The sequence below is a fragment of the Cydia strobilella genome, chromosome 23 (assembly GCF_947568885.1).
Source record: "Cydia strobilella chromosome 23, ilCydStro3.1, whole genome shotgun sequence".
In the NCBI taxonomy this organism is placed as follows: Eukaryota; Metazoa; Arthropoda; class Insecta; order Lepidoptera; family Tortricidae; genus Cydia; species Cydia strobilella.
In genome coordinates, this window is record NC_086063.1 from 363,997 (window position 1) to 384,069 (window position 20,073).

At 36.8% G+C, this 20,073-nt stretch overlaps 1 protein-coding gene and 1 long non-coding RNA gene across 14 annotated transcripts in view; one reads left to right on the forward strand and one right to left on the reverse strand.

The window, feature by feature from the left end:
* Positions 1–15,600, reverse strand: part of LOC134751805 (uncharacterized) — a 149,966-nt gene extending 134,366 nt beyond the window's left edge. The window contains exon 1 of the long non-coding RNA XR_010128704.1: positions 15,414–15,600. This is a non-coding gene — a long non-coding RNA (uncharacterized LOC134751805). The remainder of the gene's footprint in view (positions 1–15,413) is intronic.
* Positions 1–20,073, forward strand: part of LOC134751771 (hemicentin-2-like) — a 634,647-nt gene that overhangs the window by 125,756 nt on the left and 488,818 nt on the right. The window lies entirely within an intron of this gene.

A 20,073-nucleotide genomic window follows, 5' to 3' on the forward strand; every position in this document is an offset into this window, starting at 1 on the left:
CTAAATACAGAGTGTTATCTAGATTATAGATAGTTAATCAAATAACAACTTATTAGCCTCTTTAGTTTAATGATATTGAAACTTGAGTTGAGAGTTTTTTACGTACTGGCCACGTAAAAACATAACTAACTGTCTTTGTCATGTTAAAAACAACAAAGATAGATATAACTCCGTAATAGATGGATACAGTGTAAGGAAAAAACGTGCCTCGAAAATCACGAAAATTTGATTCTCGATTAGATGGCGCCACTAGTTTTGGCCTACTCTCGTATAGAGGGCGTTGACGGTTTCGTTTGTTATTTATAATTTTACCGCATATCAGTGAAAGAACATGGGTCAAAATCATATAAAAATAATTAATGCAAATAAAAAAGCCATTTATCCATATTTAAATACATTTGAACGTATTTTTATAAATCATCATTTTTAGTTTTGAAGTATGTCGATAGATGGCAGTGAATTTACTGTGGTTACAAAATTTACTATGACAGTTACCGCTCTATAATATTATATCCTCTTTGAAAACAAGATTGTTGGAAATGACAACCAATTTCTGTTTACTTATTTTTGTGTAAATTACCAAGCATTTTTATAAATAAACAAATATAAATATACACCGTGTTTTTTTTTGATTTCCGTTAATTTTAAGGGGAGATTCTTCAGGTTAAATAAAGTTAATTTCTCTAAGAAACTAGTGTTTTAACTCTTACGGTTTTTGAGATATTCAATAAATAAATTTAATTGCTGAACCTGTGTAAAAGATTCTTCATTGCCTCCAAATTTTATTTATTTTTTAAGTTTCGTCAGTAAAGAGTTTTCCATTGATAGCTATTCACTACAAGAAGGTTACTGAGGTAAGTTAGTTTGACAATTCCGACATTACCTACTTTTCTTTCATTATGTGTCACACTAACTTTTACGTAACTCTAAAGGACCTTTTACAATGCAATATTCATTTATTTTGTATAAAACAGGAAAAACACATTTTTTTTTTTAATTTTACAAAAAGAGATATACCTGGTAGCTTATATTAATGTACCAAACAACGTGTCGAATTTAACGGAAATCAAAAATAACATGGTTATATATATATGTCGTGGAATAATTGGGGGCGCGCGTGGTGGTGGTGGCCTATAGCGGTGGCGGTAGTGGGCGCAGTACATCGATGTATGCCTACACAGCTAAATAGTATGCTACCACTGCTACCAGTGTATGAAATAATACTACGGACTCGTCAACCTAGTGCCTACTATACTTTCGTACTAAATAATAAAATAACTAGTCACTCTAGCAGTGGAAGACAATTTAATTTGAAATAACAAAATCACTTGTAACGTTCAAATCTTTATTCAAGTAGGTAGGCATATTACAATGCGATTATGAACGCCAAACAAAGCTATTCCGGTTCCAACCCAAGATTTAACCCTATATGGGACCGGCAACAAACTCGGCGGGACATATCTTTTCAAAACAACACTTATTTTCTAATTTTTACAATAGTAAACCTCTAATGACTCATAAGAAATCAAATTAACACTCGGGATAAAACACTTAGCTAAATGATTAAAATAATGTTGGAATCTATAAGCTTTCACAATAATCCTTCAGGTATAAGCCTTCAGGAACGCAGTGAGTTTAGGCACGAGGTTGGCTAACGTCCGATATCTAGCACGGTCCGATCGAGAATCTCGAATGAATGCCGCGGAGCGGCGGAGCCTAATCGCTCCCACCAAAATGAATGTAGGCCAACTTACTTGACCAGTTACCAACCAAACTGCCAACTCGTACCTAACTTCACGCAAGCTAAACCACTTGACGTTCCGAAGCCTGTACCTAATCTTATTTCAACAAGAATGCCAATAGATGGCGTTACTCTCTACATAACTCGATAAATTACATTATCAATTAAGTAATACATAGCAACACTTTGCTAATCGATTGTATACAGGCGTCTAAAACTGAAATGTAACGCTGCAATGTGTCCTTCTGGAGTCACGCTCCGACATATATATATATATCAATTATTAAGAATCATTGAGGTGTTACAATGTTGTTTTAAAAAAACATCCTATATGCGACCTCACGTCATACGTCTGTCATACGGCACCAAAGTTTCGCTCTCTGACTATCATCAAAGATAATATATATACAAAGGTGATACATCACGCAATATAGCTTGGGAAGTTAGGATGGTAACTATTATTATTGTTGGGGTGTTGTGGGCCTGTGAGTGTCACGTCGACCAAGCAGTGATCTATTGTGACGGCCCTTTAAAGTTCGTTACTAATGCCCGTTGAGTCCAGAAAATTCCAGATTCTTTGGGCCGTAATGTTCTGTACCTCATAGGGTTGCAGTATGTGCCGCCCTAAGTGGATACTTCTTTTTGACATTAGTGGTCTACAGGAACAGAGAATGTGCATTGCAGTCTCCTCTGACTCCTGGCAGAACCTATGTAGGATAGTAACTTAAAAGATATAATAAGGGATGTCATAACAAAAGAAGATTCGCACGCCTCCGTTAAGCTTCGATAGCTTAGTTGGTTAAGAGTTTAAGAGCGATCGGACCTGTTTTCCGAAAGCTCGCAAGTTTTTGCCCGAAGCCATGATTTTTTCTAATTTTCCTTTATGATAAAGATGTGTTTTAAAAAGGTTAGTGTTTTAGGTGCATGTACAGAATGCGGAAAATTTTAAGCCAATTAGCATTTAATTATTTTCAAGGGTTAGGTACACATTACTAATAAAGAAAAGTCAATTTCACCTACGTAGTTGTTTACAAATGATTTTTTTTTATACTAGCCCATTATGGTGTCCCACTGCTGGGCAAAGGCCTCTCCCCTTGTCTTCCACGACTCCCGATATAGTGTCTCCTCCTCCGGCCAGTTGTTGAGAAAGGTGTCTAGGTCGTCCCGCCATCTCCGTCTGGGCCTGCCGGGTCCGCGCCCCTCTTCTGGCATCCATTTGGTGGCTACAAATGATAAAAGAGTTTTTTCCAATTTCACATAAACCTACAAAATTAAACATCAACATCCATAATTGTGGCTTTCCATGAAAAAAGGGTCCTTATGCTACATGTGCAATAAGGATTTTTCTATCAGAATTTCTGTTGGAATTTCAGATAAAAAGGACCTTATTGCACTTGAAGCATAAATATCTGTATGGAAAGCCACAATTATAAATTTAAAATATTTAAGTCCAAGTTAAAACTCATTACTTAACCTCTTACCATCAAAGGTTGTCCAAATCCGTGATAAATCTCATAATCCCGTCAAAGCGAGTAAATAGGTCGCCATGTCCCCTGGGTAACTGGTAAAAGCGTCGCCATATCTCATTATCTAATGGCAAACATTCCCGGCTTATGGCTTCATTGACTGGACTAAGTAATAGACCAGTCAAGTTGGCTTTCATACACAAACGCAAATGTTTGTTAAAATTATCAACACTATTATTTATAATCATCTTCCTCGCGTTGTCCCGGCATTTTTGCCACGGCTCCATGGGAGCCTGGGGTCCGCTTGGCAACTAATCCCAAGAATTGGCGTAGGCACTAGTTTTTACGAAAGCGACTGCCATCTGACCGTCCAACCCAGAGGGGAAACTAGGCCTTGTCGGGATTAGTCCGGTTTCCTCACGATGTTTTCCTTCACCGAAAAGCGACTGGTAAATATCAAATGATATTTCGTACATAAGTTCCGAAAAACTCATTGGTACGAGCCGGGGTTTGAACCCGCGACCTCCGGATTGCAAGTCGCACGCTCTTACCGCTAGGCCATCAGCGCTCTCAACACCATTATTTATGCACCATTATTTATCAACACTATTATTTATGCACAGTAAAAAATCTCTGTAAACGTATTTTTTGGCCGCTCTGTATTTGGTGTTAAATCTTCACATGTAACTTTAAGGATTAGTTCTTCAACATCTTCAAAACATCCCAACTTTAGCTGGAAAGGTGTTTTATAACTACTTTGTATTCCAAATACGTACAGCTAGAAAGTTCCTTAATGAACGCCATATAAAAGCAAGGTGGTAAAAGTCTTTTAAAAACTTGAGGTTCTCAACAGTTTTACGTTTGCGTGGCATGCTTTTTCATCGTAAATTGTAGTTACCTATTAAAAAAGATATATGGCTTTATTAGTTGCAAACATAATACTTACAAAATAGTCTATGTAAAATAACTAGGAAACAAAATATGATATAATTTTATTATACAGGGTGACCTTAGCCATTGGACAAACCCTGAAATCCCACGTCGGGTTACTTCTCAGGAATGCTCTAACCTTGATATTTTTTTAATTAGAACAAAAAGAAACATACTGTATTAATCATTGGCAGTGTTTTTGACAACTTGTTTAAAAATGTGCAGCTCTGTGCAGCAATGATGACATTTGTCAAAAGTCAGAATCTTATTAATGTCACAAATAAAAAAGATAAAAAGATAATCAATAAGGTCGAAGAAGGTTTCATACTATTTATGACCTCAGGAGCTATTAACACATACAGGTTGCTCCAAAGTAAAAAATCGTAATTTGTTAATTTCTTCTTAACCGCTACACCGGTTGTTATGATACTTTGTATACTAATTCTAAATACCCTAATGCATATGTACATTTCGGCTTTATCCAATGGCTAAGGACACCCTGTATACACATTTATTGTAAACTCCTCCTCATCTTGGCTGAAATAAATATGAAAATCCAAAAATCTGACGAAAAAAAAACAGGAATAGAACCGAAAATAATGCTTGCTACCTACTGTTTAATCCCCGTCGCAAAAAAGGGGATAAATTTGACCCCTATATGTGTGTTTCGATGCGGATTTTTTTGTATGCTGGTATTGCTAGTTTTCCAGCGCTGGTTCCTACACATGCTCTACCAAAATCGGTCCATCTGTATGTCCGTCTCCACACTAACCTACCTTCTGCTCGTTAAGGGCATTGTGGTACCATTACAGCTTGCGCAGTCGGTTAAATAGACTGTTGTTTTATGCGTTTCATTCGCTCTGATGCGAACCATTTAGAATTTTGTACGTTCCAAATGTTATATTTCAATTGCTATTCGTTGTGGCAGATAGCTTTAGATATAATGTAATTTAATGTGTAAGGATTAAAGTAGGCTTAAGTGATACACAATTGACTCATACCAGAAAATGAAATATAAAAGAATGTAATAGGTATGTAAATTAAATATTTAACCACTGAAATGAACAATTGTGATATCGGATTTTCGTATCATTCAATTATTACAAGTAAGAAAGTTTGTCCGCTTTTTGTGACGGTATTTATTTAAGGAATTAACGGTAATCTGAAGGTATAATAATCTTTTGTAGCATATTTTAAGCAAAATAAAGATATTTGATATTTGATTTGAAGGATATCATCCGGTCAATTCCATACAAGTTAAATATAAATAAATGAATATTACAGAACATTAACAGTTTTGAATGATTCACGGTTAGTTTCACTAGACTTATATTGACCGGGATATAGACCGTGATTACCTTTTGTATTGTATTTTAGCTCCCGATATTTCGACGCAGTTGCATGCATCTTGTTCACGGGTAAACTGAAGATAGCGGGTGGGTGTCAAAGTAAAACAATACAAAAGGTAATCATGGTCTATATGTCTAATTGTCACACAAATTGAGTTAGTCCCACAGTAAGCTCAATAAGGCTTGTGTTGGGGGTCCCTTTGTTTGACATAATTATTGAAAGTCATAATGTAATGATTGTCATATTATAATAAGTCATAATTCTTAAAACCGTTAACTTTTCAGGATTTTCCTCGGGTTATCCTATAGATAGGTTAGGTTAAGGTTTGTTTTATGGCAATCCTGAAAAGTTACCCGTTTCTGAGAAAAACCAAATTATGACTAATGATAATATGACAATCATTACATTATGACTTTCAATAATTATGTCAAACAATAGAGACCACGTGTTGTACTTAGACAACGATATAATGTAATATATAAATATTTATACATACTTAAATACATAGAAAACACCCATCATTATGTGAAGTTAAATCCCGATCTTAAATCATAGGTAGTCAAAACCAAGGTCCCACATCCCACTAGAGTAAATTGTAAAAGCTAATTCAAACACTTTATAAATAGATAAGCTTTACACAGACAATGCCCGTTTTGAAGTTAGTATTTCGGATCCGGTCATTCCACAGCAAAATCAAAACTTTACCAAATTAGACTTATATTGACCGGGATAAAGACCGTGATTACCTTTTGTATAGGTCAATATAAGTCTAGTGAAACTAACCGTGAATCATTCAAAACTCTTTACCAAATTGTCGAATTGGCGTAGCTTTTACCAAGTGGCCATGTTCCATTAGCATCAAAGCTTTGCTTGTAAAAGCTATTTGAACACCACTTAATATCGATAAGCTTTAGCAGCGTTAGCTTCAGTCGAATATCGCGGTCATTAAGGTGCTGTGGCTAAAGCTGTTAAGGCGGAGCTTAAGGGGAAGCTCTCCAAAGTGGTTTTTGAGCTTGCAAAATATAAATACAATATAAGAAATAAAATTCAAATTTACGTCATATTATTTGTACAAGGCATTGTAGAGAAATAATTTTGTTTTCTTTTAGTACAGGGTATTTAATTTTAAAACTAAATTTTGGTCGACAACATTTAACAAGGCTGGCAAACTAGTTTTCAAATTAGATTAAGCCCATTTTTTTATAAACGTGTTTAGGAAATCTTCTAATATGATGTAAAAATAAATGAAATATTATTAAAAATAATATATCTTACACACTTTAGTTTGGCACTAACATAAACGCTAGCGTGAACGTAACTAACTTTCTATGCATCTCGCTCTTACTGGCATATTAGTGCGAGCGAGATGTATAGAAAGTAAATTGTATACTTTACATAGACGTTAGAGGATATGTCAGATTTGACACGTCAGTGACTCATGATACGGGTATAGAAGGCGTCAACAAAATAAATGAAAATCATATGTTTTCGACTGACATAACTTCGCATAAACGTGCTGTATTGGCAATGATAAGATAAGATAAGATAATATAAGATAAGATAAGATAAGATAAGATAAGATAAGATAAGATAAGATAAGATAAGATAAGATAAGATAAAATTTAATTCATTGAAAAATATTCAAAAATACAAACAATCCTAATACGCTTAAACAGTTACTTAAATACTATAGATGTACAATCATGGTTTAGAAAGGTAAACATAAAATTTAAGATCTTATAAGCAAAAATTGTAACTGGCTCTAACATATTTTACATCAATACCTATACTAAGTAACTTAATACCTTTAATAATATCTTTAAAAGTTATACAGAATACATTGACGCGTTAAACTCCGTACAATAAATCTTCAGAATATCTCTCATCTATAACGCTGTATTCTCCTTAAGATAATTCCCGCTTCTTAACACAGAAATGTCGACAATCTTGCACCTCGTGTATTACAACCGCTATTATGGACTAAATAGTTTGTGAGAAATACAGGTAAAGCTGTTTATTACAGACTTTGTCCAAGATGACACGGACATCATCGCTTTCGGTCAGTAAGGAGAAGGTATAAGAATCTTCCTATAAAAGTCTTCTGTTTAACTGAGGCGATTAGTGAGAAGTTATTTTTCGCCACACCAGCTGCTAAAGGCTCTATTTATTGTTCAAAAACTGATGAGAATGTTACATTTTATCCACACGTGGGGCAAAATAATCAAATGCAAATTTTGAGTTGTTTCCTTATGGCTGATAGAATTGACATTTAATTGATGATTTTTAATGATAAGTATTTCGTACCCGGTTGGAAGGTCAGATCGCAGTGACTTTCGTGAAAACTAGTGCCTACGTCGATTCTTGAGATTAGTTGTCAAGTGGACCCCAGGCTCCCATGAGCCGTGGCTAAATGATGGGATAATGCAAGGAAAAATAAGAAGAAGCAGTGGCGTAGTGTGAACTATTCTAGCCGTGGGCGAAAACCACATCTGCGAGGCCCCTTTTCAATGTGTTTTCCCAAGGTAATAAAAAGGTTGGCTTTGCAAGGCCCCTCTAAGTGCGAGGCCGCGGGCGAAGGCCCCATTCGCCCACGCCTAGCTACGCCAGTGGGAAGAAGCTTATGACCGGTCGGCTTTATACCCTTTTCCGGTATTTGAACCGGGCACGCATTTAAGATTAACCCCGTAACATAGTTTACAAATACAATGGACCCTTTTTAACCCTAAACTTGACCTATATCAAACCGATATTTGTACCTACCTACCCACAATAGAAACGATTGATAATTATTGAATTGAAATTATTATTCTGAATGATTATAGGTAATTAACGTTGTAATTTAAAAAAAAAAATCTAAGCGTCAATAGCAATGGGAAAGTTGCGGAATATTCTCGAAATAGCCGGAAATTCCTAGACAAACGCGAATCAATTCAATTCGAATCAATTTGGACCCGGGTATGTCCTTTTGGACCCGGGTATGTCCTTAAACTACGTCCAAAAGAGAGGTATGGGCACTGTGAATGACATCTCGCTTTGTGTGGTAGGGCACAGGACAGCGGATGTCATTCCAGATCTAGAGCAGAGCCCAACGGGGAGGTACCTCCACCTTACAGAAAACCACAGCCAAATAACACTAGATCCTACTAATAGTGTTGTGTTCCTGCCGGTGAGTAAGGTTGCCAGAGCTCGAAGGAGAGGAGTGTTAGGGTCGGCAACGCGCATGTAACTCCTCTGGAGTTGCAGGCGTACATAGGCTACGGAGACTGCTTAACATCAGGCGGGCCGTATGCTTGTTTGCCACCGACGTAGTATTAAAAAAAAAATTTTTGGTCAAACGCCTAAAAAAAGAGGTTTTCATGAAAGTTCGTATTATGCAAGTTACTCATTGTAGCTACTAAATAGTTAAAAACTGTTTCATCTGACATTTAGTTAATAGTTTGGCGTCTGTTTCAATCCGTCGGAACGATTGGCAATAACAATAAACGTGCAGAAACTACCGAAAACTTTCCATAACAAAAAATTGAAAACACTCTTTGGTGCATTACTGAGCGACAACATGTTTAAAAGTATTTGAAATGGATTACTAAGTCTTATTACAATCAAAATACACGCACTAAACAAAATTACAATAAAATTACAATAGACATTGAACCTATTTAAACTTAGCGACGGCAGTAAATTGTAATAATCAATTCATTTTTATTATTTTCTTTTTTTCTCATTATTTGTTTGTTGTTTTTGTTGTTTAGTTTTTTCTCTCATTGTTTGTTTGTTGTTACTTTTATGTTAATCTTAAGTTAGTTATTAGTTAGGTCCCTACCGAAAATCAGCGCTGCGGCCAGCCGTGGCATTACGCTGCGGCTAGCCGTGGCATTAAGCTGCGGCCAGCCGTGGCATTACGCTGCGGCTAGCCGTGGCATTAAGCTGCGGCCAGCCGTGGCATTACGCTGAGTGGGGGTCCTTTTTTCGTCCGCTCCTTTTTTTTACACTCTCTTATGTAACCTACCATCATGTGACGTTAATAAATGTATTCTTCTCTATTCTATTCTATTATATTAAGTCGAATAAAATGCTTGACATGTTTCGATTCGTTTTTGAGAATCTTCAACCTGAGCACCGATTGGCGTCTTTACTGATCGGGCGAATTTACTACCGACACAACACTAACCAACAGTTAGACAATGATCAAAGTCATGTTAACCCGTTCGATGAAGACGGCATAATTGATGGCCGGTGGGACGGCTAACTGGGCTTTAATTGACAGTCAAAAGCGAGAAGTTATTGGCTGCTGTGGTATTGGAGCGACTTAGATAGGTGATTGAATGAAATGGTGAACCTGGGTACACTTGTACAACAGGAGTAGTTAGGTACAGGTGCAATATTGAGGGTGTACTTACATAAAACCCAAACTAAGTATAAAAAGCACTATACATTAGTTCCAATAAAGTAATTAATCACGTATACTAGTTTCAAGATAATACTCAAGTAATGTGATTGGAAAACTTCGGAAAACCTCGTATTTGGGTTGGACTAAAGCAAAGGGGGTGCCGACACTTAGATTTTTTTTTTCATTGGAGTGATGTTATTATGACACCTATTTTTTATTGTGTTATCGTAGAGAATACGCTAAAATAAGCATGTTTTGCAGGAAAAACTTTTCTCTAAAATCAAAAATGGCCGAGATATTTGACCCGCAAGTTGAAACCACAAATTAAAATCAATCATTTGGAACAGTAAATTTAAGTAACAGAGACAAGATAGGTGCGACGACGAGCGAAGCGAGGAGGAGTGTGTTAGGTTGACCGCGATGATCGCGATCGAACAGAGCGCGAAGCCGAGCGAGCGTAGCGAGCGTGCCGCGGTAGCGGCCGGCGAGAGCCAGAACAGACATGTTATTGTACCTACTAAAAAAGTTCTGTCTTTTTTTGCACCCCCTTTGCTTTAGGCCAACCCGTATTTGTCCTCTCTCGACATATTTACCAGATAACCTAAACTGGAATGGTACAGTATAAGAATAATTGTAATACTGTGGTACAATTTCTGTAAATTTGTATGGACGTGGGGTACCTTTTCTCTGCAGAGCTATCCTAGACTGCATTAACTTAACACTTATCATCAGGTGAGATTGTGATCAAATGCTTATTCTAATTAAAAAGTAACACCATAAAAAGACACATAGCGAAAGCTACATGGGAAAGCAACGCCGGAAGCACACTTACAACTTCTGGTGTTGCGGGTGTCCATAGGCGACGGACATCCCTTGCCATCAGGAGATTCGTCTACTCGTTTGCCTCCTGTATCATATTAAAGGCCTGTTTTATTTGCTCTTCTGGGTATCAACTCAGTTGTAGTGTTTTCTGGCTCAGCCTTATGAAAAAAACAGAGTACATTTAACAAAAAAACGGCCAAATGCGAGTCGGACTCGGGCACGAAGGGTTCCGTACCATTACGTACAAAAACAGCAAAAAAATCACGTTTGTTGTATGGGAGCCCCACTTAAATATATATTTTATTCTGTTTTTAGTATTTGTTTTTATAGCGGCAACAGAAATACCTCATTTGTGAAAATATCAACTATACACAATAACGACGATACAGCCTAGTGACAGACAGAAGGACAGACATTTTTTATCACTATTACGTAATTTTGGATCCAAATGCGAAAGAAATATTTATGGAAAAACTTTCTAGTCAAGTCAATATGCACACAACAAAATTGTATTCCACTTTAGTATTTTCAATTACAAAGTAAATAAATAACAAAACTCGTTTCAAGATAATGTTCTAGTAATATAATACTAATATATTTAGTTACGTATAACTTGAGAAAATTTGTACGTTCTGTCGCCTCCAATGTTTCAAGTAGAAAAAAGTTATATAATATTTTCGGGTCTTGGCAATTTTTATTTTATTCAGCTAAACTGTCAATAAGAAGTTTTAAACGCTTCTGAGATAAAGCTGTGTTTAATATGTTGTGCTTCTAACTTATAATTTGTTTACAGGTAATACTTAGAAGGAGATTGTACCAACGAACAGTGAACGTAGAAAAGTAAGTTGTAAGGCGAAGTAAGAGTAAGCTGAGGCGGTTCCCTGAGCCAGAAGGCGAAAAATCTCCTTATATGATCATGTTTTTCTAAGAGGCGTTGATATTCGTAGACGTGGAAAAAATATATGTAGTTCTTGACTATATTATCTTTAACAACATAGCTTCCGATACACGAATTATGACACTTCGCTCGATACAATTAATTCCCAAAGTAACCTCTAACTCGGACTTTTAATCCTACTTTACTCGGTTATTTATTATGTGATACTATAAACAAAAAAAGAAGAAAAAACAATCTTAACCTAAATAATAATTTCATAGCTTTAGAATTTCGATATTGTAAGGTAACGTTTTTAAAATAAATAAAAACCGACAAAATTCGATCAAAATTGACACTTGGCGCGTATGTTCTTTCCCGTTCTTTCTTGCGCAATGTGACAAAGACAGCGGCAAACCGATGGAACGGCCTTCAGGTTCTACTTTATATAAATTCAGTCTGTAACCTGATTATCATCTAATCCATCATTATCACCTGGAGAGCTATTCTGATTGCACTTTAAATGTTTTAATGTCAGGCTTTTTTTAATGTTTTGATATTATAATCTGATACTTTGACGACCGGTCTGGCCTAGTGGGTAGTGACCCTGTCTGTGAAGCCGATAGTCCTGGATTCGAATCCCGGTAAGGGCATTTATTTGTGTGATGAGTACAGATATTTGTTTCTGAGTCATGGATGTTTTCTATGTATTTAAGTATTTATATATATCGTTGTCTGAGTACCCATAACACAAGCCTCCTTGCGCTTACCGTGGGATTTTGTCAATCTGTGTAAGAATGTCCTATAATATTTAATTATTTATTTAATAATTATTTACTTAACACGACTCTTGGTGCATTTTGCTCGCACCTATCAGCGCTAGTAATCGCATCATGAAAAGGTATCAAATCAATATCAAAACCTTGACAGATTTAAAAAAAAGTATCGAGATAGCGAGACGACCTGGACTCATTTTGCGGGGACTGGCGGGAGCATGCCCAAAGCCGTGACGAAATGCGGAAAAGAGGAGAAGCCTTTAGGTACTCAGCAGTGAGACACAACACAAACGATTTTTACTCATTATTATTCACAACGACGGGACTTAATCGCGTAAAATAAGTTTTAAATTTACCTCCGACGTTTCTAGGACGGCGTTGTCCCCGTGGTCTCGGAGAAGACTGGCTAAAGTTGACATCAACATCTTCTAGGCGCGCGAGTTTTTCGAACTACCCGCACTTGGTCTTGTTTATTAACTTTAACGTTACCACAACACAATATAGGCTTTAAAAAAAAGCATATTTTAAAATAACTATTAAATTAAATTAAAATTTCAATACCACTCCTGTTGTTTTATTGCGTGTACATAATAAGACGTTTCAATTGAAACGATTTTGATTGATTTCCCAAAGGGGCTCTAGGAAATTTCGTTAATATCGATTCGAGTTGATTGCCGTACATTTTTTATTTAATTGCTTCAATTTTTTCATTAGATTCAATTAGATAAAGAGAAAATGGAATATTTTTTTATTACTTAGGTATTTAGAGTTTTGAATGATTCACGGTTAAATTCACTAGATTTATATTGACCGAGATATAGACCGTGATTACCTTTTGTATTATTTGTGAGCTCCCGATATTTCGACGCAGTTACATGCGTCATGTTCACGGGTGACTGAAGATAGCGGGTGGGTGTCAAAGTTGTGTAGACAGCGCTCTGTCTACCCTCATTCTTGCGCGTCGGCTGCGTTCACGGTCTATATCCCGGTCAATATAAATCTACTTAGGTATTTATTCTTCTAATTAAGGTAAATACGGCTAAGTGTGGCTGCGGATAAGTATAACTAGCCTTTATACCGGTACCTAGCTGCTTACACATTGATTAGTGTTTAGTGCGAGTTCTTACTTTTTTCACTAAAAACACGTAGCAAAGATAGATATAAATCTGTAATAGATGGATACATCATCATCATCATAATTTAAGAGCATGGCTCTTGTCGGTGGAGTATGCGCCAGTTTTCTCGGTCCTCGGCCAGGTTCTTTAGGTCCCTGTAAGACACGACATTTGCTTTCGCTTTCAGTTGTTGTGTGTAGCTTGCTCGTGGTTTTCCGCGGCCTCTTCTCGCTTCTATCTTACCTTCTAATATAGTGTTAAAGAAAGTGTCGTGTCTTATCAAGTGACCTATCATTCTGCCTCGTCTATTTTCTATGGTTCTCAGCAGGTTTCTCTTCTCTCCCACAATTCGCAGCACTTCCTCGTTCGTTTTTTTCTCCGTCCAACTTATTCTCTCCATTCTTCTCCACAACCACATCTCAAAAGCGATTAAGATAAGCCCAACACATTAAAATGTGAGGAACACAGGACACTAAGCTTAATCTCACAGGCATCGAAAATATTGCTGAAAATTATTCAAAATAGAATTAGACCAGTTATGGAAGAGTACCTTGGACCGGACCAATATGGATTCCGACAGAAAAAAGGCACGAGAGAGGCCATACTGGCGCTGAGAATGGTTGTTGACAGGAGAATAGACTTGGGCCAAAACACACATATAGCCTTTATCGACTTGGAAAATGCCTTTGATAGGGTCAATTGGAAGAACATGATGGAAATTTTAAGGGAGGCAGGCTTAGACTTCAGAGACCGAAGAATAATTTTTAACTTATATAAGGAACAGGAGACAATTTTTTTTTTAAAGTGGAAAAATTACTGCATTGGGTGAGACTTGAACTCACGGCCTCTGAATCTATGGATCGATACTCCAGCGCTCTGCCAACTGAGCCAACAAGACCTCATCCATAGTCAGAAAATCTTCCCACTATATGGGTCTAGGGGACCCTAGCGACATCTACCGTAAGAGTGTTACACTTCTTAAACGGCCACCGGAGTTCCAAGTCATATTGGAAATTCACCAGTTACGATGTGCTACCCATTCTATATTAATTTTAACAAGCAGAAACGTCTGCGATCGATGCTATTAAGCTTAGAATAAATTTAAAAGTGGAAAAATTACTGCCTTGGGTGAGACTTGAACTCACGGCCTCTGAATCTCTGGATCGATACTCCAGCGCTCTGCTAACTGAGCCACCAAGACCTCATCCATAGTCAGAAAATCCTCCCACTATATGGGTCGAGGGGACCCTAGCGACATCTACCGTAAGAGTGTTACACTTCTTAAGAAGTTTTCTTGTGGCCGTTTAAGAAGTGTAACACTCTTACGGTAGATGTCGCTAGGGTCCCCTAGACCCATATAGTGGGAAGATTTTCTGACTATGGATGAGGTTTTGGTAGCTCAGTTGGCAGAGCGCTGGAGTATCGATCCAGAGATTCAGAGGCCGTGAGTTCAAGTCTCACCCAAGGCAGTACTTTTTCCACTTTTAAATTTATTCTAAGCTTAATAGCATCGATCGCAGACGTTTCTGCTTGTTAAAAATTAATACAGGAGACAATTATTAGTGTGGGAGAGGAAAGTTGCAGAGCAAGGATAAAACAAGGTGTGCGGCAGGGTTGTCCACTCTCACCCCTTATTTTTAATATATTTATAGAGTGTGCCATTAGAAAAAATTTAGAAGAAACTGAAGGAGGAGTCAAATTTAATGGGGAAAGAATAGTATTTATTAGATTTGCGGACGACATAGCAGCACTGGCCCCTAGTTCAACTGAATTAAAAAGAGTAATGGAACAGATGGATTTAATCTTTACACAATTTGGACTCAAAATTAACACTAATAAAACTAAAACACTTATTGCTTCAAAATCTCACCCGGTTAAGGAACAAATTGACATCAGAGGGACACACATAGAACAAGTAAACAAATTTAGATATTTAGGCAGCTTAATTGCACAAGACTCCAGATGTACAGAGGAAATAGTATCAAGGATAGCAATGGCGAAAACAGCTTTCAACGCCAAAAAACATTTGCTTAAGGCTAGGATCTCTAAGAGTACAAAAAAACGCCTAATTAAGATATACATCTGGAGCATCGCTTTGTATGGGTGTGAGACGTGGACAATGCGGCAGAAAGATAGGAAGCGATTAGATGGATACAGTCTAAGGAAAAAACGTGCCTCGAAAATCACGAAAATTTGATTCTCGATCATGTGGCCTACTCTCGTATAGAGGGCGCTGACGGTTTCGTTTGTTATTTAACAATTTTAACGCATATCAGTGAAAGAACATGGGTCAAAATAAAAAAAATATTTATCTATGTTTAAATACATTTTATCGTATTTTTCTAAATCTTCATTTTTAGTTCTAAAGTGTGTCGATAGATGGCAGTGAATTTACTGTGGTTACAAAATTTACTATGAGAGTACCGCTCTATCTTGGTAATCCTCTTTGCACGGAGCCAATGAATGAACTCGCAATAAACACTAAACAATGTGTAAATAAGCCCCAATGAAGACTAGTCAAACTTATCCCGCAGCCAGACTTATCCGTATTGACCTTACCAACTTATACGGGTCAGGCTTTTTAGGGTTTCGTAGTCACCTAGAAAACCTTTTATTTTTGCCATGTCTGTCTATCCGAGGCTTTGCTACGTGATCGTTAAGGGGACCACTGACTATCAGTCCGCCGGACGATAACGGCCTGTCAGTTCTTCGGAACTGTCAAATTTTTGTTCTAACTGACAGGCCGATATCGTCCGGCGAACTGATAGTCAGTGGGACCCTTTAGTGCTAGAAAGCTGCAATTTGGCATGGATGCATTGTGTCAAAATGGTAAAATTTACTATTAAAAAAAATTAGGGTACCCATACAAAATGTTTTTTTTTTTCAATTTTGTTTTTGCTTTGTCCCAATATTGTGGGGTATCGTTGAATAGGTCTTCCAAAACGAATATGGGTCTCCAAAAACATTTTTTTGATATAGTTAATATTTTCGGAAATAATCGCTCCGAAAAAAAGATGTGTCCCCCTCTAACTTTTGAAGCATGGGTCCAAAAATATGAAAAAAAAAATCGTGAAACAAAAGCTTAATAAATACTTTCAAAGAAAACTATAGCGAACATGATCGGTCCAGTCGTTTTTGAGTTATTGCAAAAAATCTTCACATCCTACTAAAAAGACGTACAAAGGGTTGCAAAGGGAAAGGAAAGGGAAGGGGAAGGGGAAGGGGTAGGGGAAGGGGAAGGGGAAGGGGAAGTGGAAGGGGAAGGGAAGGGGAAGGGAAGGGGAAGGGAAGGGGAAGGGAAGGGAGTACCCTCATGCTTGTAATGTACATGATTAAAATGATACTTACTAATAGCACCCGTTTAGCCTATTTTGATAGAATGGTAACTACGAAACCCTACATTGAGCATGGCCCGACATGCTCTTGGCCGATTATTAAATGTATTATTTTATTAAAATTTCATGAGAACAAGGTAAAAGGAACAGTGAAGTGGAAACATTATCATACGGCCGAGAAAGTCACACGTGCGAAAAGGTGAGAGAAATTACCTTGAATAATGGACCTTTTGGGCATCGGACCATGGACATTTAGTAGAAAAATATTCGAGTTTTGATTCCCTGAAAATTCAGCTATCAATATATTTGATAACGAAATTGATAGGGAGGTCAAATATAAATCACTGGCTGATTTTCGATGAAACATTGAAAGGTGTTTTTTCATTATCAATCATCAATAATTGTGAGTACATGCTTTTCATTCACTTGTGTAGCAATAACTTAAGGATACGGAAAAATGTTTTTAGGCTAAAAAAGTTAATATATTGAAGTTGTTATCTTTAAGGAATTGAAATTAACATTTAAACCCACCAGTTACTTGCTACTTGCCTTTCGTAGTAAATGTATGATCGCACTAATCAATCTGTAAACAGGCCCTTATTGCAACCCACTATCCTGGGGTTTAAGGTTAAATATCTTTAAATACCATAAGGATAAGAGGATAAGAGCAATAAAGTTTATAAAATTATTTCAGCTAAAACAGCACCATTACACATTGTTTTCGAATTATCCTTCTAACATACATGTACATACATATAATCACGCCTATTTCCCGGAGAGGTAGGCAGAGACCACGAATTATCCTTAGACTCCAAATATAGAAATATTCCAGTCATTTGAATAAACAACACAAATGAAATAAATCTGGTAAAAAAGCTGTAACTGTCAACGGTCAGGCCGTATTTTCCAATTAAAATTTAATCAACAATTTTTTTGGGAGATTGAATATGTTTGATTTGTTGTTGTTTCTGTTTTTGTTTCATTTTTAAAACAAAACTCGGTACAGTTGAGTTTAAGTTAACGTATAAAATGATAGTTTGCTACTTGAGTTTAATGGCAAATGTATGAACATGCACTAAGCACTAATGAAACTAGTAACACTAACAGTGAATCATTCAAAACTCTTATATTGACATTAAATAATGTCAACAAAACATTCAATGGAAGTTTGTATTTATAGGTATATCAAGAAGCGTGGCAATATGAACAAGCGATTATCATAATTTAAACGTTAGACTAAATAAACTAAATAAAATAAAAAAACTAGGACAATTATATAGGTAGTCGTAATTTTCAACGTTTAATTTCAAAAATCAAAATCTAGAAATACCTACAATACTTACTTCTCCTAAACATTGATTTTGTAATAAAATGTCAGTTGGATTAGGAAGATTGAGTAAATCCATACTATACATCCATACTAATCCATACTAATCCATACTAATATTATAAATGCGAAAGTCTGTCTGTCTGTCTGTCTGTGTGTTCCCTCTTCACGCTTAAACCGCTGAATCGATTTAGCTGAAATTTGGCATAGAGATAGGTTGAGTCCCTGAGAAGGACATAGGATAGTTTTTATCCCGAAAATCATCCCTGAAGAAAGTAAAAAGCGGGGTGGATTTGAGATAATTAACGAAGTGCCTGCTGATTTGTGTTCATCAGATGCTCAAACTTAGATTGCTATGAGATATTTTCCAGGCGCTATTCTTACTCTAGCTGCGGTTACTAAGTCCACGCAGACGAAGTCGCGGGCAAAAGATAGTAGATTAATATTTCAAAACCAGCTTAAATATATTTTGGTTTCTTTCACACTCACCAAGTAACATATTAACTCGGGTGACAGTTATGTTCGTACCCTTCTCGCATTTTTATGGTTAGGGTTCCGCAGTCAAAAGGTTGATATGTCAGCAATATATATTCTCGTTTAGGTCAGCAAATAATAGTTGTGTATGTGACGGCAACATAATGAATGGCATTAAAACATGTGTCATTTTGAAGTTTCATATCAATGCTTTTACTTGTCAGATTAAAAGTTACTTCTATGAATTTATTCAGTTTGTTAAATGTTTAATCAGACTGATCTAGGTAACTATCTATAATAGGGGATATTACTGCAATGTTCTGCCACCAGAGTGCAGGACTAGCCTTTTTAGTAAACCATAGAGTAACTTATACATACTGTACCTTAACAGGTTTTTGACAAGTTTTCAGATAATAAAATATGACATTGATGCATCAAGGCGGTTTGCTTACAGAGGACCTACCGGGAAACGCGCATCCGAAAATTCGCTATCTGCCTCTTTATCGCTCGAGTATGCAAGTGACAGAGCTGTTAGGTAAATAAATTTTCTTGTTTCACGATAAACCCTCAGATTGTGGTAGTGGCGCCCTCTACGCAGTTTCGCGTAATCCATACTAATATTATAAACGCGAAAGTCTGCCTGTCTGTCTGTCTTTCTGTCTGTGTGTTCCCTCTTCACGCTTAAACCGCTGAATCAATTTAGATGAAATTTGGCATACAGATAGATTGAGTCCCTGAGAAGGACATAGGATAGTTTTTATCCCGAAAATCATCCCTTAAGAAAGTAAAAAGCGGTGTGGAATTAAGATAATTAATGAAGTGCCTGCTAATTTGTGTGCATAATATGCTCAAATTGAATGATTGCTATGAGAATTTCGCAGATGAAGTCGCGGGCAAAAGCTAGTATTCCCTATATGAATAATGGAATTAAATAGTGAGTTTAAAAAGATCCTGAATTGGGAGCCTCCTCCCCTCCTCCGAAGAGAGAGAATTGAAAGTAGGTTTTCATATTCAACTGAGAAATTCAAAATAAAAAGGCTCATATAATTTAAAAAATTGTTGACAAAGCGTTATCTAAATCGTACAGAACCCTACCCATTTATTCACCCACTTACCCACCTGCCAGCTTAAACCCGGAATTTATTAGTGAGATCTCTCGTCGGATGAAAACGTGAAAAACTGCCCTCATTTACCGTAACTATGAATTGCATTATAAACTTGTTTATGGCTCTTGTTTACGAAGCTAGCTAATAGCTTGAGTTTGGCACTTGAGAAACAATAATTAACAACGAAAACGTGTTTTAGTAGGTAAGCTACAGAAGATTTTTTGTTGTTGTTAGATTTTTAGCATTCCGTACCCAAAGGGTATAAACGGGACCCTATTACTAAGACTCCGCTGTCCGTCTGTCCGTCTGTCTGTTTGTCACCAGGCTGTATCTCATTAACCGTGATAGCTAGACAGTTGAAATTTTCACA